Below are 6313 nucleotides of genomic sequence, written 5' to 3'. Positions count from 1 at the left end.
GTCTCTTAGCAATTTTCAAAGATACAGTACAGTATTGTTACCTACAGTCATCATGTTGTACACTACATCCCCCAAACTTATTTATCTTATAACTGGACATTGTACCTTTTGACCACTTTCATCCATTATCCTACCCTAAGCCATACCTCTGGCAGCCACCATCTTGATCTCTGTTTTTATGAATTTGTTTTTTCAGATTCCATATATAAGTGAGATTATGCAGTGTTTGTCTTTCTCTGACTTATTCCATTCAGCATAATATCCTCAAGGTTCATCTATGTTGTTGCAAATGGCAGGAGTTCCTTTATTTAATGGCTGTATAGTATCTAGATCTATATATATATTCATCTGTTGATGAAATTTTTTGTTCTATTTTTTTTTATGGACGAGTGCTAGCAACACTTCTTCCAGATCTCTAAACTCATGGTGGAAGATGGAAATTCATATATACATTTTATTTAGTTTATGAATCAAGATTGAAACATTAATGTAGCTCATCAGCCACATATAACTGGATTCAATAAATTTTGTCTATTAGGATAATTTTTCCTTTTGTTTACTTTTATATGTAATTTATTCCATGAGTTTCACTTATGTTGCTGTAATATCTTATGGTTTGCAAAATAGGAAGCCTAATCTTAAAATATTCCTGTATGGTAGGAGTTTTCCCATTTTAGATGAAGAAACTGATGCTCAAGGAGGAAAAATTTTTGACGAAGTTTACCAAGAAAACATACATTGAAGTTTGAAAATTAGCTAGTGCTTCCAAAACCCATGTCATTGTTCCATACTTATTCTGTATTTTATGTAACAGTGCATTGTAAACATTATAATAAAAATGAAGATTGAATATATAACAACATTTTTATAAAATTAATATACAATTAATTAGCAATTAGACTTTATATCTGTGTTATGAGTGCTTTGGGGATATAAAACTCTTCATGGATAAGAATAATCTAATCTCAATATCAGAATACCATTCTATGTATCATGAATATTGGTATCAAGCATGATATATTTAAATGAATCTCTATCAATGTGAAATTCTTTGTCATTGACAAATGATGGGCTATATAGGAAATTAGTATTTAGGAAATAAAGATATAATTTTAAAAATCCTTGCTTTCTTACTAGGGGAAAAAAGGTTGAAGTAAACTGTAATATTATTTTAAGAATTAATTAAATAGATTACTAAAAATAAAAAATGGAAATACTTTCCTAGAATTTTATTCTGAATGTTCTTCTAAATTGAAAATATATTACTATGCTAGATATCAAGCCTCCAAGGAAAGCACTTAACAGTTTCACATTTCACTGACTAGTGTTTGAGATAGTTACTTTAAATCATAGCAGGACACGTGGAGTTAAATGATTTTATCTTGGCTTGAGAATTAACCAACAGCTGAACACTTTACCTGCAATCTCATTCAATGTGATTTTAATGGACTAGCTCATGGTGGGAAAATGCCATCACAATTAAAATGAATCTCTTAAGTTTATAAATCCTTGTAGAGACTAACTCAAGAAGGATATCAACAGAGGTTACAAAGAATATTTCAAACTTGAAATTGTCTGTAATACTCTGTATATGTGACATTTTTAATAAACTCTTACAGTTTATTATATTTTCTATTTTAATACGCAGTAATCATCAACTAAGTATTACGTGCATATTTTAACAAGTGCTATAGACCTAATGTTAATGCTCTTACCTTGAAGAGGGTTATTTGTAGTTCAAGGCTTTAAACTACTCTCTAATATGTAGAATTCTACACTGAATAGTTTGCCCAAGTGTTCCGAAGCCTTTGACTTTGCAAGATATTGCCATCATTAGCATCAAACTTCTGGATCAGAAACAAAAACCACAAGCCCTATGTTGTTCATCTATGTTGTTGCAAATGGCAGGATTTCCTTTATTTAATGGCTGAATAGTACCTAGATTCAGCCATTAAATAAAGGATTCTAGAATTAACAAAATCATTGAGGCAGGTTCTAAACAATTTTTTTCTCACTAAAATTTTAGCATTATTTATTTCAACAGAGTGTTTAAAATTGTTTTAATGGCAGTGGTGTTGAGAAGATCAATAGATATGATATCAATAGATTTAAATGAAGAAGTGGTTGAAAATTCATAAAGATTACCTTGGTAATAACACAAAGGCAGGAAAGACAATAAAGACACATTGCTAGAAGTCTAAATCTGAGTTATCCTAAATATTTAATTGGAAAGATACTTGAGACTATAAAGATAGAAGGTCTTGGACGAGGATAAGAAATGAGGTACAGAATTAAAGGAGGTATTCTCAGATTCTTGAAAGTGAGTGCCTCCTTAAATTTTGGGTCCTAGGCTCTTGCCTTGCCTCACCCTAGTCCTGAGCAAGAAAAGTTGAATTAAATACTACACAGATTTCCCAAGTTTGGATATTTCAAAGGACTCATGAGGCTTCCCAAAGCATACTCACATAATGCTCTTTATTTAAAGTGAAAGTATCAATAAGACACAGCAATAGAAAGAGAGTACAGGCAAGTTTTGGAGGTCTGAAATATATTCAGGTACAATCTCCCCAGAATCCTTAATGCACATGGGCCAGGCTTCAACATCAGTTGAGGCATCAAGATCTGTGCAAGGAATCTGGGTCTCATGAGCACTCAAGGCAGAAGTAAGGAAGGGGGATTACACATGTCTGGCAATGTAGTTAAACATTGCCATATCTCATAGGCTACACCAGGTAAAAACCATCAGTAAACCAAGCCCTAGGAGTGTCTAGGAGATCTTTAGACTTTAAACTACACATGATAAATCCCACAGAGATTACCTTGGTCAAAGCCAACCTCCAGTATCCCCAGAGATAAGGATAGAATTTTCCCAGACCAGATGAAAATCAGCTCTATCATACACATACTCCAGTATGACTCCCCCGACCTTAGGGCTTCTATGCAGAAACATTTTAACAGATGCCAGCAGGATTGCAAATTGGTTTTAAACCAATCTTAAGCATGCATGTGAGATTTTGATAGTACTAGATGTGGCCCAAGGCTTATATCAGGAATAAATTAAAGTAATAATAACTGACTACAGGAATTTGAATTCTCTGGACAGTTATCAAATTTTGCCTTTTCATTACTTTTGGTCCCTTCTTCATACACACACCTTTTACATGTACTACTGAAGAATTCCAAATTTGAAAAGCTGCATTATGCTTAGCCATCTGCATTATGTTCAATGTTGAGCATTCAGTGGTTTGATCCTTAGAACAGGTTTCTTTGGAAAATGTTTCCAAAATCATATATTATCTTTGAACTCTTGTATGTATTTATTTGCTTTTTTAGTAGGTAAAATTAAAATAATTAACCATAACCAATTTAAAATGGTTAGTAAACAAATAGGGTGAAACATTTAAATGAAATAGCACTGTTTGTAAGGTAATAACACATGTGGCGAGTTTAAATGCAAAAACAGAATGCCATGAGAATTTCCATATTGTTTATGATGCCTGATTTCCAATATGATATATGTAGACATGCTCTGAAAAGTATTTTTATGTTCTTCTCTACATCACTAAGACAAATTAATGAAGATACCACATTCCAATTTTGAAAGTAAAGTATAACAGTATGATTGAAACTACTCTGAATTTATATTTTATTCATAGACTGCCTTAAGAATTATTTTTATAAGCATCTGTTCAGATATATTTTTACTTTTTATTAACATATTCATAGAGTAAAAAACATTTTCTGTCAGGAAAAGTTTTATCACATAAATGTATATAGTATCAAAGTACACATTTATTATTTAAATTATAGTGAGGTTACTAAAGCAAAAATGCAGACTTGGAAAAATGTTTTGAAATTACATATTTCTATAAAATTACTTAAAGTAATTGAAGTAGTTCAACATTAAAATGATAATTATTTTGTTCATTTAAATAAAATACTACATAGACATAGGTATATATAACATGATGGAAAATTTCATTGATATTATAAAATCAGAGTATAATGAAAAAACTACAGAAATACACAAAAACAGTAAATTATATTATAAATTCCTGGTGAATGATGTCAATAAAACCACAAAAATGTTTTGGAATCCGGAGGATTTGAAATGACTCACAAATGTGTAATAATGAACTACTCCTAGAACTATTCAAACACTAAATATGTACTGCTTGTTAATCATTTATTATAGTTTTAATTTAAAATTTTTACCATTTTATTTTAAACCTCATTGTCAATATTGGGTAATGTCTTATTTAAAGATGAAAAATCTTTAAGTTTTATAATTTTCATTAAAATTTTGAATCTAAATTACATAGCAGAGAAAAAAATTGGAAATATAATTAATTTTTTTCATGAGATAAAAGTATTTCTATTAATGTTGGAAAAAACTTAAATAGGAACTATAATATGTTGATATAATTTTGAATTACCTGAGTTATTTTATTTAAATAGTGCCTCATCCTTTCTCAGTTTTCTAGACTTGATTGTTGGGGGACTTCAATGGAAGAGGAAATTATGCATATTATCCTGTTAAGTAAAATAAAAATGTATAACATAATACTATTTCTGTCAATGGATTTTAGACAGTTGGTAGTTCAGGTTTAGTAGCAACATATTAATTCATCAGTTTTTTTTTTAACTTTCCTACATATTATTCCTTAACATCTGGAAAAAATTTAAAATCTATCATAGTAAATACTGATATCTAAGAATGTCTTTTAAATTTGTTACCAAAATTCTTTTGTGTGCCTCAGTGTGTTAGTTTTATTATGCCCATGAATAGATTAAATCTGTATACTTAAAATTAAAGACAAAATGGTACAGAACTCCTGAACTGTGGAGTTTTTAACTTTATAAACTACCAAACATACAAACTGCTATCAACTGCCTTTTGTATATAAGATCTGTAAAAACTGCACTCCTTATAATAAAGCCCCAAATCCTCCTCTCTATGACTAGGATAAAACACTGAATTGAGACATGGTTAATGTATTAATTTGATGAATAGAATTTATGCTAATCTTACTCAATTTTGACCGGCGGCTGCTTGCGGGGACATGGAAGAGGGGCAAGAAAATCAAGAAACCTGGAATTGTTTTGCCATTTAAATGAGTATTCCTAAAAGGTGAAAAAGTGGAGAAAAGAAAGCCTAGCTGAATGTGACAGAAAGACCTGGACACAGTGGTGCTGTCCCTGCCAAGCACACCAAGCCCCACGTACTGCTGAGCCAGTACCCAGAGAAGGAAGTGAAGCGCTGAGGTTAGTTAACGTACAATATGTACCAGGACACCTGACTGCCTCAAGTAGTAAGGAAATCCTGAACTTCACTGACGGTGCAAAGAGCCCACCAGCTCTCCAAGCACGATGCTGTGACCAGCCTGTCCACCTACAATGTCCAGCTGGCCCGGAGGGACAAGGAGAACACCATCTCAGGTCCCATCCATGACACTGTCTGTCTCTGTCTCCAACCTCCAGTATGATGCCTTGCACCTGGTGGGACTGAAGAGCCCAGGACCCCGGCATTTCTTCAGCCCGAGTCTGTCTGTGGAGAGCTCCAGAGGCCTCAGGAAAGGCTTCGTGTCCGAGAGCAGAGTGGGGCCTGTGGAGGCCAGCTGCCTGGTGATCCTGGTTCCTGTTCTGCCAAGTCTTCCACATACTTTATGTGGAGTCCACCATGGACTTTCAGGGCAGAGCAATATTGGAAGGTGTCTCAAAACCTACCACCACTTCTGTCCCATCACAAAAATGACTGGTTCTCTCACAAAAGTGAACATTAGAGGATCCCATGAAGCTGAAGCGGGCACCTTCCTTGGTAAGTGCACGCACAGGTGGCACCTTGCCTGGCCTCCTGCGTATGGACATCGCCAAGTGCCCTGACCACCAACGAGAGCGCTCAGAGCGCTGGACCCCTAGCTGCTGACGGCCTCTGCACTGACACAGTACACCCGGCTTTCCTCCCAGGAGACCCAGCAGTTGGCCGCCCTGGGGCCCCAGTACCGCAAAGGGCCTCAGTCCAGAGTTTGCCATCCACAAGCGGCAGCTCAATGCAGACAACCACAAGTTCCTGCTGCTGGGGCCGAGGCCCCTCATCCCTCAAGAGGACAGCTAGTACTTGGAAGACTTCCTGGAGACCATCAGGGTGATGGACAGTGACTGCATGCATCATCACAGTAGGGGCAAGGCCTGGGTGCTTTGCCATCCCCACCCACCCCCTTAGTCTTGGCCCATCCTTCCCAGGAAGAGGTTCCTGTGACCTCTGTGCATCCACACTTCCTATCCCTGGGCTGGGCTGGGGGCTGGGCAACAA

General features: G+C 35.3%; 1 pseudogene; it reads left to right on the top strand.

Annotated features, from left to right (window-relative positions):
* Nucleotides 1-5019: 5019 nt before the first annotated feature.
* Nucleotides 5020-5883, top strand: LOC136131881 (cerebral cavernous malformations 2 protein pseudogene; annotated as a pseudogene).
* Nucleotides 5884-6313: the final 430 nt, after the last annotated feature.

This window comes from Phocoena phocoena, chromosome 12 (assembly GCF_963924675.1).
Source record: "Phocoena phocoena chromosome 12, mPhoPho1.1, whole genome shotgun sequence".
In the NCBI taxonomy this organism is placed as follows: Eukaryota; Metazoa; Chordata; class Mammalia; order Artiodactyla; family Phocoenidae; genus Phocoena; species Phocoena phocoena.
The sequence above is the reverse complement of the archived record's forward strand: the minus strand, read 5'-3'. Positions and strand labels throughout refer to the sequence as shown.